Here is a 17464-nt window from a genome sequence, read left to right as displayed (position 1 = left end):
TGGCCCTCCCCACAGCCAAACCCCTTCCCAAGTGGGACCAGCCACCATGGACACAACACTCCTAAGCCATCAATCAGCTCAGGCCACCCTGTGCCCCACATCCAGGGATGATTTCTGCTAATATTCCAGCATAGCAGCAACTATCCTTCACATGTAAAAACAAGAGTATAGAGAAACTTATGTATTTCCAGATGATTTTAATAGAGTAGCATAATTTTGGACAAAAAAGAAGCAGACTGGTGCAACTAACAAATCCCACGTGAACTGAGAACCTGTAACCTGAAAGCCTGGCCCAGGCAGAGCAGAAATGGGCACTCCTGTTATTTGCAGAAGAGGCAAAATTGCAAAGGGCCAAGTATTGCAAAACCCCGGGCTCTGCAGAAGGCTTTGCAGGGTGATTTATAGTTACCTGCAAAGATGTGACTCAGGAGCTCAGGAATCTCGATCCGAACAAGAGCCCATTGATAAGCTCCGTGAATCTGCCGGCCAAACACTTGGCTCCCCCCCAGCTGACCCCTGGCAGTGTCCTGGGCTTGCCCCAGAGGTGAATGTGCAGGGAGAGGAACCCGGGAGCACAACATGCTCTGCTTCAGGCCAGGGCTCCACGTACATATGATTTCATCAGTGGTGGATGGACCACATTCATCGCTGGAGGCAAGCAACTTCATCACTGATCAAAGGGCCAGGGGTCAGTCCTTGCTCTTCCTTTCCTTCCACTTGTGCTTCTGGAGATGCAGAAGCACACAGACAGAAAAGGACAAACCAACAGGCATTTATGAGCCCTTTGTGTGGCTGGGATGATTCATTTTGCTGCCCTCTGCCCTAGACATAAGCAGAAACAAACGGGAATACTTTCCAAACTCAGCAAGGGCACGCTCTTTTCCCCAGCATTAGTATAATTTTCTCCAGGAAGCTCAAATAGTTCTCTGAATATGCCAACTCCCAGCCGTGCCTGGTTTGCTGCAGCACCGCTTGGCACACAGGCTGTGTTCCCTGCCCATCGATACATGCTTGACAGACAGCTCATTTCCCTCTGTGCCAAAAAGCTCCTCGGGTCCTCTGTGCTCAGCTTTTGCTGTCGCTAGAGCCCGGGGCTGAAGTGGGAACAGGAGCCTGTTCCATGCTGCAAAACCAAGCATATCACCCTATGCTGCCTGCTCTCCCCATCCTCCTCTTGCTCCTATCTGCTTCATCAAAAACAGGGAGCTGAGCGTGGCAGCCACACTTGCTGCTTGCACAAAGGCAGTAATTCAAGCCCCGGCGTGAGCTGTTTTGGCAGCGTAGCCTAGGCACTGCTTGTTGTTCCAGCTGACCTCTTCCTCTACCCTGCCCCAGCCTTGCTGGCTGCTGTTGGTTCTTATTGCCACTTTCCCCACAGGGCATTTATTTCTTTAAAACCATTTTCCAATTGGGGATGGAGCATCTCCTGTCCTTAGCACGATGGCCGAGGGGCTCCAAAGATGCTCCTCATGGCCAGTTTGTACTCAGGTTTTGTGAAACCCTGTATGGCCAAGGGGTGTTGGGCAAGGTTGGGGATCCTGCTGCATGCAAGAATGCATCCATCGTGGCTACTGGCCCTCCAACATTGAGAATGAGAACCACCACTCAGGGAAATATTTGCTTTCTTTTGCTAATCAATGCCATCATAGGTGAATCTTTGCCTTCCTATTCTCTGCATGCCCCAGGCAGGCACTCACCAACTCTTCCTTTCTAGAGACTTTATTTCAAAGCTTCTGCCATCAGCCAAAGCCCTTGCAGGGAGGCTGCTGGGCCCCCAGTGGGTTTAGGGAAAGTGCAGGGTGAAATTCCCTTTCGCTGCACGCCTGAGTTCAGTCTCCCCACTGCAAGAAATTCCAGGTTGGAGAGCAGTCAGATCAAAGGCAGACGATCCCAGCTGAAACACGCACGATTTGCATATTCCATTAAAAAAAAAAATATCAAAGGGGAGGGTGTGTAAAATATTTGCGCCCTGGAGCACATGCAGTGTATGCCCCAACAAGATGCTCCATGTAGGGCTTATGCTTATTTACTCTCATGCCTAATAACAAAAAAAAAAAAAAAAAAAAAAGACAAAAAAAGAAAAAAAAGGAAAGAAGAAAGAAAAAGATGCTGTTGTAATTTTCACACATCCCAAAGGATCCTGGCTCATCTGATACACAGACCATCACCTCAAAAGAAACACAGATACCCCCTAAAAATCTTGGGCTGACATTCGGCAAATTGCTTACTTCTGAAGGTCAAACTAAATACGTTCCTTGTGCAGTGGGAGGTCCCCCGTTGATAGAAATCTTTATTGCTCTCGTTCTGCTGTTGCATTTACATGCGATAGGCCCCAAACCCTGGGGAGGTGAGTGGAGGATAGATGTGCCTTCCTTTGCCAGATTTTAGAATGGTGTTGTGAAAAGCCAAAACGGCAAAGCTGAGTTTATTTTAGGCTGATTAAAACATGTGTTGTGAATTTAATTCTGCTGCTGGCTCTACCACCAGCCAGCTGGATGGCAGTGACAAGGTCACGGCTCTGTGCCACGGTTCTTCATCTATATAAAGTGTTATTGATCCGTTTCGGAGTGTTTTGAGATTGACAGGTGGAAAAAGAGCTGCCTGAACAGTATATCATTATTGCTAGCATTAATACTCTTTTTGCTTTTTATTCCTGCTGTGGTTGCCATTAATATTGTTGACCCGTGTTGTGCCATGCTGGTATTTGAACATGTTGTATTTGCCACTCCCAGCTCCAGCAGAAGATGAAAAATAAAGCACGGCCAATCTTTGCTCCCTATGGGCCGTGGGGATGTTCTGCTGACCCACTCTCTGAAGACGTTCTTCCAGCCCTAAGAATGACTCCACCTTCCTCCCATTGCATTTCCCCCTCTGCAGCAGAGCTGTATTGATTTGCTTAAATGAACGTCTGAGTCGCTCATCATTTATTGAAAGCCAGCCGTGTGGTTTTTGCTGACTCCCACTCCTTATGCGGCTCACATTAATAACCATCGAGTGCCAGCAACAAAACATTTTTGAGAATACAGTTCTGCTCACAGAGCATCTTCCAAGAAAAAAATAATGCACAGGAAGAGCACACCTTGAGACATCAAGCGTTTTAGCTTTGCTTTATTTGCTTTTTCCCAACAGCCTGCCTTTAAGGTACATCATTTCTGGCATCAGATTTCCTCACGTAGAGACCATTTAAGTACTTAAGGTGCTCTCTATGTACTCAGCCAAATGTTTTGCCAAGAAACCTAGAATTTCTTTGCTTTAGAGGCATAAAGTCTTCCACCTAAGTCTTAATTATAGGGTTGAATACACAATGAAACTGCAGCTAAGTCCCTACATGCATGGAATGTAACACCACTTCACTGCACCTCACCTGAAAGACAGCTTGTAAAAGAGCCATAGGTGAATAATAAACTGGAAGGACACTAATAAGAAAAGGGAAAAGATTGTTGTTTTGCTTTTTTTTTTTCCTCAATGACAATCCAACCCTGCAGTAAATCATTAGCCTTTTTCAGATTATGCTCCTCCTGATAAAATACAAAGATCTCTGTCAGGAAGTGACTCCCTCTGGGAAGCCTACTTCCAGAAAGTGTGGTTTCAGTGGTCTAGACCATCTGCTTGTAGCTGCAGGGTGACTCCGAATCTGTCTACCTTCAGATTGCTCCGATGTGAGCCCTGCAGCAATCCCAAAGCATGTCCCACCCGGCCCTGGTGCACATCCCTCAGGAAGAGGAAGCCTAGAAGCCATCATGGCTGGGACACATCCTTGGTGCTGTGAAGAACCTGCGATGCTGGAGTTGGTGGGAAGTTTGCCCAGGTTTCTCTCAGATGTGAGGTCAAACCTTTAGGGACGTTAGTGGGTATGATGGGGATGAGCTGACTGTTGGACTAGAAGATGTTAGTGGTCTTTTCAATCAATTTTAATGATCCCATGATTCTATAATTTTATGATTCTATCTGCAAGGCAGCATCTGAGCAGGGAACGTGGTGGCTCTGGGGACGTGCTAAAGTTGGTAGTTCCTGCAGGGCTGCCCTGGGGCACAGCAGAGCCCTGGGCAGCACCCTTGTGTCCATGTTTTGGCCAGTCAGGAGCACGGTGACACCATGCCCACCCAGACCCCAGTTCCCTGCTGCCAGGGCTGTGCCATTCGTGGAATAAGACAATGAGGGTGAAAGAGATTGCTCTGCTACAGAGAAGAGGACAGGGTGTCTGTGCTCCACTTCCTGGGGTGGAAAGCCTTGGAGATGCAGAGCTGCTCTCCAAAACTTGTCCATAGCAGCCAGGTTTCGATTTCCCACCTGATGGGTAAGGTACAAAGAGCCTAACAGCACAACTGATCTCCTCCAGTAAGTCCCCACCATGACTGGGTCATCATGGACAGAGGCGGGAGGACAACAATGAGATCAAGCTGGTGTTGCTGTTACTTCAAGAGAAAAGTGCACTGTATTGCTGGGCAAAAGAAGAAGCCTCATCAAAGCATACCTGAAAGGAGGGAGCATTCTTCACCCAGAGCGTATAATCTTCATTTTTAACCTGTAATTCTTTTTTCCATTGGAAGATCAAATTATCTGCTTTAGCTCCATCTGTAATTAAATGTTTTTCTTTTCTTTTTTTTTTTTTTTTTTTCTTTTTCCAAATGGCAAATTCCTGCAAATTCAAACAAGTTGGATCACCTGGCAGATTTAATTTTTAGTCAGGACATGCCTGTCATTCCAAACAAATTAGGTATCCAAAGGGGTGAGTTTAGCAGCATTTCTGCGCACCAACAAAACCAAGCGGTAACGATCTGCACTGAGCCCAAATCCGTGCTCTCAGGTGACAGCAGCCCCAGTGCATACCAGCATCTCGTTGAATCAAAGAGTAAACATCCATTGTACCAGGTCCTGGGCATCTGCTGCCACGGGTCTCTGAACTGATGTTTAACGACCTTGTCAGGGAATGTGTGTGCTGTACTCTTACATCTTTAAGAAAGCATAATAGTGCTTTTGTCTACTGTTTTTTCCTGTGCAGCAAGTTGCAGCTAGTCTTCAAACTGAGCTTAAAAGCTTCACTTATTACCTCTGGATAGTTCCTTTGCCAACTCTCTGCTGTTATTACTCTTTTTTTCCTCTTCAGCTGGGTGTATCAGCAGATATCGAGCTTTTCTTAATTGCAGTAATTGATAGTTTGCAAACCAGTTGTGTGCATGCGTGTGTGCATCTCCAGACTCACAGTCTCCAGTTCATTGAACAACCACATGTACAGCCTTATTCTAGACCCAGAAAGAATTGCAATGCTCCTTTCAAATGTCCCCAGCATTTTGCATCTCCTCACCCAGCTGCGAAGTTCACCAGGTGGCTGCCTTTTGGTGCGTGCCAAAGTCTTGCTAATAGCAACTATTCATTTGGAACAGTTAGAAAGAAGCCAAGGTTTGCAGATGACTTTCTGGTGCAGATTTTTCATAGTTCCATTCTTCTTTTTAACCACTTCTAAAGACTGGAGAACAACACTCTGAGCACAAGAGCAGGATTCATCTCACCATGTTTTAGACTTCCACATGGCTGCTGTGTAACAGCTTCATAGATGTGTAGCACGTTTTATAGAAGGATGCATCTAATTGGCTTTGGGCATCTATTTTTTTCTGTGAGATTAATTCTGTTTGAAGCCACTGACACAAAATAGACAGCAGCATGCTAAATGGCAACCAGGTAGATGCGGGGTGTTTGGAGCTAGGGAGATGAATCTCGCCTTAGGTGCCATTCAGGTGTTGAGTAGGTTTACCAGCCAACTGCTTTTGCTGCAAAGTTTGTAGGAGAATTAGTCAGGGAGCTGGAGGAATCTGGCTCTAGGCAAGAAACATTATCGTCTCCTGGCAGTAAGAAAAGTCTCTGGGAAGTGAACAATTAGGAAACTGTATGAATATTAAATTCCTAATGGCTCCTAAGGTGCCTGTTTACTCTGCTAATACCTGAATGGACTGGAAGATATGCAATGGGTCTTCCAAAAGAAGATGAACATAAGGCTTTAGTGAGTCTCTGATAAGCTGATTTTACTTGCTTCTAGAGCCTCTCAAACACCATCATCCTTCTATGGAGCTGCAGGAGGGGTAGGTCCAAAGCTTTTGGTTTTCCAAAACTACTTGAGTGCATCTTCACAGTGCAGACACATGAGGAACCAGGAAGGTGGGCTGAAGGACTCTTCCCTCTCCCCATTGCTCCACTTCATGCCATGAAAGTGAAACAAATCCAAACTTTGCAGGGTAGACACTGAAAAAGGTGAGAGGAAAGATGAGAAGACACAAATGGGAGGGTAGGAATGAGCTCCTGAGTAGGTAATTTACCCTATAATGGGCTGGGAAAGGGACTGATTTTCATTACTCATGCCTCAGTTGGGTGCTCTGCTCCTCAGACTCCCCCACTGCCCTCTGGACAGGGATTTGCTGACCCCAGACACCACATCCCTCTGTTGCCATATGCTGCCAGCACTTTGAGATCCTATGCGGGGATACCACGCTGCGCCCCAGGGATGGATGCCTAGCTAAGCCCCAGATAACTAGCACCATAAGAGCCCCCTGCACATCACATCACAGCACTAAGGCCAGTAGCTCAGGCCCTGCACAAGTGCCCCCTGTGAAGATATCCCTTCCTATCCCACAGCACTTACAATTGAAACATAAGAGCAGGGGTGACAGGTGGACACAGACAGCCAGGCTGGAGGGAAGCACACAGCAAAAAAGGAAACCAAGAAATGCATGCAGCACTGATGAAGCTGTACAACTCTTCTCTTCCAAAGTCTTGCATTAAAAAATGTGCATGCTCCATGTATTGTGAAAGAAACACTGTAGGTAAAAATGGATCAGCTCTAACCATTGATTCTGGTGTGGATAAACACTGGTAACTCATAAGGACTTCTGTCCCATACACGAGATCCCAAATCAGATATTTTTGTTTAAATGACACTTTTGCCCTTACAGCTTTTCTTGCCAGCTGTCCCACAGAGGACTGTGTTCTATATCCGTTTGTTTACCTACTCTGCTGTAGGAACCGTTCCTATGACAGCTCCTGTTGGAGAGCACACCTGCACGCCTGAAACCCTGAGCTCCTGGGTTCAGAGCTCAATCGCTCATCTTGATGGGCTGAGACCTGACTCATTTATAAAAAGGACAAGCAAGAGCCTACAGAGAGCAGTTAGTGCAGCCCATGGGGAGCTGCATCTAGAAGATGGCAGCTTGGGATAGCAACTTCCAAATTTCCCCTCTCTGCAAGTCTGCAATGCAATGGATTTGAAATGAAAGTCTGCAGCTGCCTCCCTTTGTTACTTGCCTGTGTGATGGGAAGTTGGTAGGACCCCTGGGCTTGATGCATCAGGTACTGTGGATGCCCCCTCCCTGGAAGCATTCAAGACCAGGCTGTATGGGACTGTGAGCAACCTGGTCTAGAGGGAGGTGTCCCTGCCTATAACCGGGGGTTGGAACTGGATGATCTTAGAGGTCCCTTCCAACCCAAACCATTCTATGATTTTCTTGACTGTTCATGAGTAATAGCTGGGAAAACGTTGCTTTCAGCTTCTCACAACTCAGAATCAAGGGGCAGGTTCAAATCCACAAAAATAAATCTCCGACTTGGATGCTTTTTCTGCACTGCTGAAACGAAGCTGGGCTCCAATATGAAGTTCAAATTTTGGCAGACATTGTGAAGGCAATGAAAGATTGCTGCACCAGCAAGTGCTCCAGCAGTGGGACCTGCTGATGCTAGTGTAACTCTGGCTAACACATAAATGCCAGGGGGCTACACCATGGTCACCACTTGGATAGCAGCACTGTGACTGCCACCTCTGTAAACAGAATAATCTGCCTTAGAAGAACAGATTTATGCACATCAAAATGTTTTGGCTGAATACAGCTGCATCTCAAAAAACATAAGGCATTTTGATAGGTTCTTGTACCAGAGTCCTTATTTCAGTAGTGACACAAGCCCTACTCCCCTATAAAAACCACCTTGGGAAAATGATACTTGTGTATCAGCATCAAAATCACACATCTGCATGCATATGGTGGCCCAGCAAGCTGCTAAAGCAAACAGTGGCAGCGATACCCCTTGACTCGCCCCGTAACTCAATACAGCGCTACTCTTAGGATGGATGCTTTGCAGTGCCGTCACCAGAGGAACCACCGGGCTCTGCTGGAAAACTAATCCAGAGGGTGAGACCTCGGGCAAAGGGGGGAGGGGCTCTGTGCAAAGAACACCCCTATCTCCTTTAAAAATTAAATTCTGTGTTCCTCTGCAATGACACAGGTTTGCACCTCAGAGAACCACGCGCCTCATGGTCCCAAACGAAGCAAACTCTATCCCAGGGTGCTCCAGAGATGGAGGGACATTCAAAGTCATACCCATATAGATGGAAAGAATCTGTTCTGTTTGGATAGTTGTGTGTTTTCAATTTGCAATATTTTACTGGCACTCACTCCTTGAGAGACATTTGGAAGTCTGTGCAGCAAAGTCTTGGAGATCACAGCCTGGGGATGATCACCAGGGCTCCATGGGAGCAGTGCGGTGCGTATGCTGCGGGTAGCTGCCCCTCTGCAGCCTCTCAGAGGCTGCCACCTCACTGGGGTTATATTTAGTGAGGCATCTGCGGTGACAGTCATTTTTTCAGTATTTAGGAAATGCTTGTGCTCCCCTCTGGTTGGCTGCCAGGTGCTACTGGGAAACATTTGTTGGGATTATTTTTGGCGCTCCCACCACCAGAGCACCCATCAATCACGCCTGTGGAGCTGCTTCATGGCTGCCTTGACCACGGCAGCCTCACAGAGCCCTCTCCTCTCTGGGAACAGTGTGAGAAGGCTCAAGGCAGGAATGCAGAGCATATTTTAAAGAGATTCCAGGCTCAGCTGAGCCCACCCGATCCTTCTGCAAAGCCTGGGGAGAGGGGTGACGTTTGAAAGGAACGAGCCCAGGCTGTTGCTTTGTGATGAAGGGTTCTCCCAGAATGGTTCCCAGGAGGGAAGTGAGTGGGTGATGGAAGCTCTCCCCTTCCTCCCAGCAGAGGTTTTAGCAAGAGGGTCATCGCTTCCACTTAGACTGGCTTCTTCCAGGAAGCAGCTCCCAGTTGTCTTCCTGCTGGGGAAAGCACAATGCACGAAATAATTGCTTATAATTTTGTGAAACACTGGTAGCCAGCAGAGAGTGGAGTGTTTTACTGTTATTAACAAATAGATACGTGCTGCTAAAACCATTATTTGGTCACACCTCAAGTACTGTGTTCAGTTTTGGGCCCGTCACTACAAGAAAGACATCAAGGCCCTGGAGCATGTCCAGAGAAGGACAACAAAGCTATGAAGGATCTGAAGCATGTGTTTATGGGGGGCAGCTGAGAGAACTGAGATAATTCAGTCTGGAGAAGAGGAGGTTCAGGAGAGACTGCATTTCTGTCTACAACTCCGTGGAAGGAGGCTGTGGTGGGGTAGGGGGTCAGCCTCTTCTCCCAGCTGAGAGCAATAGGATGGGAAGGAATGGCCCTAAGTTGCACCAGAGGAAATTCAGGTTGGATATTAGGAAGAATTGCTTCTTAAAAAGAGTGGTGGTGCCCAGGGATATGGGGGTGTCACCATCCCTGGAGGTGTAAGAACTGTCCCATGCAGCCTCCTGGGGACAGGCTGTTGGCATGAGAGAGTTGTTTCAGGAAGATCCATACTTGAAGAAATGGGGAGGGTTTCCTGGATGTCCAAAACTAGAGAAACATAGAATCAGTAAGGTTGGAAAAGATCGCTAAGATCACCTAGTCCAACCATTCACCTACCACCAATACTGCCCACTGTCCATATCCCTCACTACCCCATCTCCACAGTTCTTGAATGCCTCCAGGGACAGTGACTCTACCACCTCCCTGGCCACAGGACAATCCAAAGCAATTGCTGAGGATTTCTCTCTTTCTCTCAGCCAAGCTTTCCTCTTTCCTACCACTGTGCCTCAATATTCTTCAAATTGCATTTAAATCTCCACGCTTCTGTTTGCTGCTCAGTTATTTTTTTCACAGGGACATATACATATTTATCAAAGTGCTGGTGACTGTAACGATATCTTGTGAATAAAGTCGTTAACACTTCCAAAGCTATGGCAGCAAATTAAAAATGATTTACAGAGGAAATCTGGACTCTGTTTTGAGGAACTGATAAGATACAGTTTTGCAACTGGTGTTTGAGGCAGAAAAAGACCTAAAATTTCCCAGCTACGGTGCTGGTGATGGTTAGCACTCCCCTGTGTTGTATCTCCAGTTTCAGCTTCTGCCCTGTGTGGGCTCAGAGGACACCTTTCTATGTAATTACTCACAGAATTTTTTAGATTTCCTCAATGGTGATGACTTGTTGATCTCCAGCATTATGCCTTCTAGCAGAAGCAGACAGGGGGCAGTCAGTTTAGTTGTCTTGCTTGTGCCAAGAGAGACTTTAGATGCAAATCCCTTGCAGCTGATGTGTTTATGATTCAAGTGGGTTTGCAGATGTCCTTTAGCTGCATGTGGCCATTGTCACATGCCAATCACTGTGCTACTCCTGATCTAAATCGCTGAATCAGCCGGTTGCTCTCTGTAAAACAACCCTGTAAGTGTCTGAGCAATATCTGCATCACCTTTCCAAACCTGGTGCCGTCTCCATCACCTCCTTTTCACTTTGATCTCAAGAGGGAGGAAGGAAGGAAGAGGAAACTAGTTGTCTCCTCTGTCCTGAGCCCAGACAGTAGGAGGGGTATTAAGAAGTGGAAATGTCCTTGCTGAGCCATATCCCCTTACCAAACTGCCCCTCCTTGTTTACTGTTCTGCCTGGGAATTTGCTGAACAGGTAAGAAAATAGTTCTTATCAGTCCTTCTCTGCCCCCCCTCGAATGCAGGGTAATGGACATAGCCAGGTTTCTTCCCAGGGTTTCCAGAAATAAGGGATCTGCATCTCATGTGTACTCTCACGCAAGGGTATCTCAGATGGCAGCTGAGGCCCATCTGTGCTTGAGCACTTCATGACACTCCTAAATGAGAACTTTTCCTTGGGAAACCTTGAAGACACTCCTAAATGAGAACTTTTCCTTGGGAAACCTTGAAGACACTCCTAAATGAGAACTTTTCCTTGGGAAACCTTGAAGCTCTGCAGCCAGAAGCAGTGCTGGATTGAGTTTTCCATGGCCTGGGAGATAGAAAGTGTCTCCAGGGTATCTCTATGGGTGTGGGCACTGCCTCCCTGCTCTCTGTGGCATCTAACCTATTCCCGACAACAGCTGTAGTGGGCATACAAGACAAATCAGCTTCAAGAAACCATAGTTTTAGGATTATTAGTGGGTGACAGCCTTTTCTCCCAGGGAAAGTCTCCTGAGGTTGCACAGCTTCTCTGGAGTGATGTCTGCAGTTTGGGTGTACTACTGATAGATCATCCACTATCAAATTTACTCCCTAGAATCACTTGTGGTGGGTTGAACTCAAGCATGGCATCACTCTTCCTGGTTCTCAGTCTCACAGTTCTCATGCATCCTTAGGGGAAGCAGCAGAGACATAGGCACACGGCTACCTCTAAACCCTCTTATCTCAGCCACAAAGACAGCATTGCCCCTTACATCATCCCTGCACAATGAGTACATGGGACATGTGAGAGCCCATACTGAGAAACTGCATCGTGATTTTTCCCTAGATGGATTTTTACACCACTGACAAGTCCCTCAGCACAAAGTCTGTTACTGAAAACATTCAGCTAAAACATACCTGTTTGAGGGAGAAATTCTACGCCTTCCTGCATGTGAACTCTTTTGCAGAATGGCCGCTCAGTGAAGACAAGATGTGTGGGTTTGAACAAGTTTCTGTATTCAAGGGGAATCTCCCCATGGATTTCAAAGGGACTTTTGTGTGTGTGAAATTCCAAGTTTCATCAATGGTGAAAGCCGTCATTCTTGTATTTACTTCTCCAGGTTTCATAAGAAATCAATATCAATATCTATATCTATATATTCACATTAAATATTTCTTACTTCAGATCTACTGAGCTAACTTCATGAAAAATTGTATGCACGTGTGCACGCACATGTATGGGTGTGTGTTGTGTGTAACCCTGGTGACTGACAACTCTGGAGCCTATACATAGGAAGACTTCAATCAAGATTAGTTAAAATGTAATAAATCTAAGTAGGCAGACATGGTCTGCCCCAGCTATTAATAGCAGCAGTGGGGAACTCAACAACTGCTGGTTGCTCAAAAGGCTTAAATGGATAAAATGAAACAGAAGGTATACGTTTTATTATAGGGTGTCACAGTGTTATCAGATGCATGGAAATCATCCTTGCAATGCTACTGCACCACTAAATCTTGCGTGCGGGCTGAATGAAGAGGATTATTTCCAATATCCTTTAGCTCATGCTGCTGTCACATCTTTTCCATATTTGACTTTGGGAAAAGAAGAAAAGGGGTTGCAAAATGAAGAGTCATGGCAACACTGACTGCTAGCACCAAGTCAGATAAGCCGTGAGATGCTTTTGTTGGTATGTCAGAAGAAGCTACCAAGCCAGCAAAGACAGCGTAAGATCCTTTGCAGGGGTCAATTGGTATTTAGTTTTCTATCCATTTCAAAGAGAAGTAAAGAAAGATCCTTCTGGCAGACAGGCTTATAGCATGAATGCAAGAGAAGAGGCAAATTGATCAAGTGCATTTAGTCCTGGATTTTATTTTCATTTCTTTATATTGCCTGACTCCAAACTGGATGCTTTTCTTCTTAATCTCTGACCACCTTTTACCCCCCTTGGGTGCTGGTTGTGTGGCACAGAAATAGCTTCTCAGCATACATTCATTCAAGGGCTACCCCAATGTACCCAATCTTCTGCAGATACTGCTGGAGCTGGGACAAACAATAGAAGACAAACCCTAATTTTCATTGCTTTCTCTTTTCTCTTACAGAAAATAAATTAAAAAAAAATAAAAATAAATGACAAAATATATTAGAACATCAAAACCACGGCACATTTGTTTGACTGCAGCTATACCACTTCCTTTAAAAGCTATTACAGGTTTCCAAGTTCCCTATTTATCTTCCAGCTTCCAGATTCATTGAATTATAAAAGATGGGAAGTCACAATGCTGATGGGAAGCTCTCCTTTTTATTGGCATGGTGTTATATCATGTCCACCTCACTTATATTTGCCACATGAACCTACAAGTCTGGTTTCTTAGTCTTCCAGGCTTGAATATGGGTCTACATTCTGAATCTTTGGTACAATACCCTTTTAAATAGTGCAACTCCCTGATGATATACAGCAACCATGCGTAAACCCACCAGTGGGAAATAATGGAACAGAGAAATCCTATTAAAGTTACCTTGGAGGACAAAGGTTCCTCTTGAAAGGCTATTTGTTCACTTGATGGGCCCTATCAGACATGATGGAGCACATCTAGCTCAAGGAACTACCCAAAAATAAGAAGTAACCTCTCCCTACCTACTTTGGCCCTTTGCAATCAGAGGGAGTTTTCATCATAATGTCTTTGGTGTCCTCCCTCCAGCTATGACTACTGCCCTCTCCAAGGATTAGCTGTTGGTTACCCTTGAGCCTCCCATCACACTGCGGTCTGAATGATACCAGGAAGGGAAAAACTGATTGTCTTTCTCTGGATTGATGGGGAAGTCTTGTGGTGCCCACCTACTGGTGGCTGAATGCCTTCTCTCCAGTCATCTGGCCTCAGAGTGTGTGAAAGCTGGAAAACAGAAGCAGAAAAAGGCAGAAGAAGACACTTGTGCTAACAGAAACTGTTCTGCTGGATACAGGTGTTGTATTTCTTTGGCAACAAATGTCAGACATTTGTAGGATGATAGAACATTTATAGAGTGATAGAAGTAAAAATGAACCTCAATATGATGAAGATAAGTGCATGAGAAATACTGAATTTGTATTGTAAAAAAAAACAACAAACAACTGTGTCAAATATTACAATTGAAATTAAAATGTTTGAAACATTGATTTCTACCTTATTTTTTCCCTTTTACTCATCACTTCAAGTCGCTTTTTTCCTCACCTGTCACTCAGTGTCACATTGATTTTATGACAGCCAAGGCTGTGCTTTCTTTTTTCCTTTCTTACAATCCTCTGCTCACCTGACTCGTTTTTCTTCTGGTCGCTATGGGTGCAAATCTCTGACGCAATTTCAGCCATCTGAGAGTTATCTACTTACTCTCGCTGGTCCTCTGTGCTCATTTTACAGTGGGCAGAGAGAGACCCAGCTGGTGATTTATCCCATGCTCTCTAGGAAGAGGCAAGAAACTGAGCTTAGTTTTCACTAGACATCAATGCTAAAGCAGCAAAGAAAGAGGGTGACGAGTGCTGTCATCTGTGACTTTCAATAACAGCCTGTTACCGGACTTGAAAGGGGAAATGGAAGAATAAAACAAAATCATGCTGTGATTCCAAAGAAACAAAAATGAAACCACATTTCTGCCAAGAAAAAAAAAGGAGGGTTTTTTTGAGAGATGCTGTACTGGAAAATACTCAACATTTTTCCCTGATGTTCTGAGTTTAGGGGACAAAGAGCATTTTAAGCAAAAAAAGATTAGGTACAGTTCTAGATAATATTGTTCTAAAACTCCTCAAGATGCAGCTGGATGCTTTATGAAAAGTTTGAAGTAAGATCAACCTGCCAATGAGTGCAAAAACCTCTCAATAAAATTCAATTAAGAGTGAATTTGTCACAGACCACAAAGCAGTCATGTACTATAGCAAGGAAGAAACTGTCACAAGCTGCAATAGCTGCAATGACAGCAGAGGAACATGATACATGGATCAAAACATATTTTATCTAGAAGCCCAGTGCACTGGCTGTAAGAAAAACCAAACCAGTCAAGGTATTAAACTTAAATTACGCACACTTGGAGGATGTCCCAGTGAGTTCCTTATTCAAAGAAAAGCAATTCTGTATAATTCACCATGTGATTAAAGTGCCCCTATTTTCACCTCCTCATCAGTCCCACACCATCATTTAGCATCTCTTCATTTCTACCCCTTTGCCTCAATTAAGAGATCAAACATGATCTTCCCATTGTTTTTCCTCCTGAAACTTTAATTCTCTTTTTCTCCAGCATCATCTTTTTTGTCAGTGATTTGTTGGTAAGGCCATGGAAAGGAAGCATTTCTTTCTTCTAAAAGTACTAGCCTGGGAAGCATGTTTGGCATGATTATTGCAGGCTCATTTCCCCATGTGAGTATTAATAGAGATGCTCAGATCTAGCCTGGGAGAAGGAACTCTGTTACTGGGGTTCTGCAGATGGGAACTGAGTCACAAAGTGGCAGCACAATGACGAAACTCAGACTGTGACACAACTCAAAGTCTGCCAACGGGGATTTTCCCTTGGTTGTGGTGCTCTGACATCAGAATTTGCCAGAACTAACAATAAATCAGTAATTATGACTCCCAAACCATACTTCCATGATCCTTTCTCCTGCAATGGGACTCCCTTAGTGCTGATGCCAAAGCTGAGCATTGCACGCAGGTGACCAGCAGACCAGGTGGCAATTAGGCTAAGTGTGCTGGATCAGTTTCTCCTGTACTTTGTTGGGATTCTCAACTGCATCCAAACACCTTGCTCCCTGCTATCTACACCAGGTCCTTTTCTTCACCTGTATTCTGTAGGCTGGTAAATCAAGCAGGTTTCCTCACCTCTGATCTGATTTCTGTTTCAAAGCACCTCTGTGCTAAATTCACAGACGTTGATAAACCCACGAGGACTGATGCAAAAATACAGAATATGACCATATGCTAAGGTCAGAAAACCAGGAAATGGAGAAAAGAAAGCAACAATTTACCTCTGTAGAAAGAATAACTTAAGCAACATTTCCAAACTTAGCTTTAGGACGTGGCCAATGACACCCTTTAAGGTCTTCACCACCATATTGAACTGCTCATAAATGATGTATGCTTTCATCCTTATGTACTTCTCAAAACAAAAATAATCTACAGCATCACTGATGCACCATTTACTTGCACTAGTGTGATTTTATTATTCAATTTCAGACACGGTGCAATACAATTTGCCTACAGCTGGAATAACAAGCATTATTTTAGCTCTTAAATCCACCCAAAGAGAGCAGTTTAAGATAAATTGACATCAGGCTGGAGCACACATCACAGCATGACAGAGCCCCTTGAAAATGAGACTAAAAAACACAAATCTGCCCTCTGTGTCATCTGTCACACCATGTCACCAGCTGAGTCCAGCCTCTAGTGTTTAAATGTGAGGAAAGCAGCCCTGTGTGTTTTTAACTCCCAGGCTGGCTCTTTAGCTCAGTGCACAGATATTATTCTGTCAAATAACTCCTGTGTAATTTGAACTTCACTGCCAGATTAATCCTCTTTTTTTTTTTTTTCCTTCTCTTTTTTTTTTCTTTTAGTGGACAACCTGATGGAAAGAGCTGCAGTCAGCAGGTGGGCTTGTGGCAAAGAAAAGAAAGAGCAAGGCTCAATTATAGCCTTGAATATGGCTGCTCAACTGTGTATCAGATAACCTTCAATTCCCTTAAAATCTGTCACTACCCCACAGTTGCTATGCAAGGGTGAGTGAGAGGCTGCTCAGTTCATGCTCATGGCTGGGCCAGGTGGGTGATGCCTTTTAAGGAGAAGTGGGAGCAGGAATGCACAGGGAATGAGGATGAGCAGCTCTATCATTTCTAACATAACAAAATGTACCTGGTGGTTCTGCAGCTCTGGTTTTGTCTGCAAAGGCTGTGATAATGCCAACAAGGGAATCTTCTCTCTTTTAAATTTGCCTTTAGAAGCTGGTCTGGTTCAAAGTTCCAATAGCACTGACATCTGGAAGGTAAAGAATGGGTCTGATCTGGGAAGAGCTTGCGTTCTGCTGGATCCAGCTTTCTTCTGAACATTGCCTGCATTGGATGATTTCTGTGCATTGTATGTTTCTATGCAATTCTAAGAACCAGGGCTGACTTCTCCCCCACACTGGCTGCATGAACATCCTCGTTTCAGTGCAGCCCCTAGTGGAGGGCACAGAAAGCTGAGGGCTGATATAATTGCTCAGGCAAAAGGGTTGCAGGGAAATACTTAAAATTGCCTTCTTATTCGTGGGGTATATGAAGGGTTCTTTGAAGAGAGAGTAAACATACTGGTTCTTCATCTCATCTCCACAAAGGATCCCCTGAACCTCATTATCAATCTGGCTGATCTGGCCACTGCTGTTATCTCACCAGATAGTTGTGTTCACCAAAGCACACCAACCTCACTTCTCTACATCACCTTCTGCCATCTCACCTGACAGCAATTTGAGTTGCAATCCCAAGCCAGCCAATGGAAAAGAGACCAGAAAACATCATCAAGTATGGAAGAAAAACACTTGGCCACATCAAACTCATAGCTGAGTTGTACACACATGGTCTTTCCAGATACAACTTCTTGTGGTGTTCATTTGTCAGGATTGCACAGGAATTTTCACTGGGCTGACAACAGCATCATCCAGCAGCCAAAGGTGCAGGG

This window comes from Coturnix japonica, chromosome 5 (genome assembly GCF_001577835.2).
Source record: "Coturnix japonica isolate 7356 chromosome 5, Coturnix japonica 2.1, whole genome shotgun sequence".
Lineage (NCBI taxonomy): Eukaryota > Metazoa > Chordata > Aves > Galliformes > Phasianidae > Coturnix > Coturnix japonica.
The sequence above is the reverse complement of the archived record's forward strand: the minus strand, read 5'-3'. Positions refer to the sequence as shown.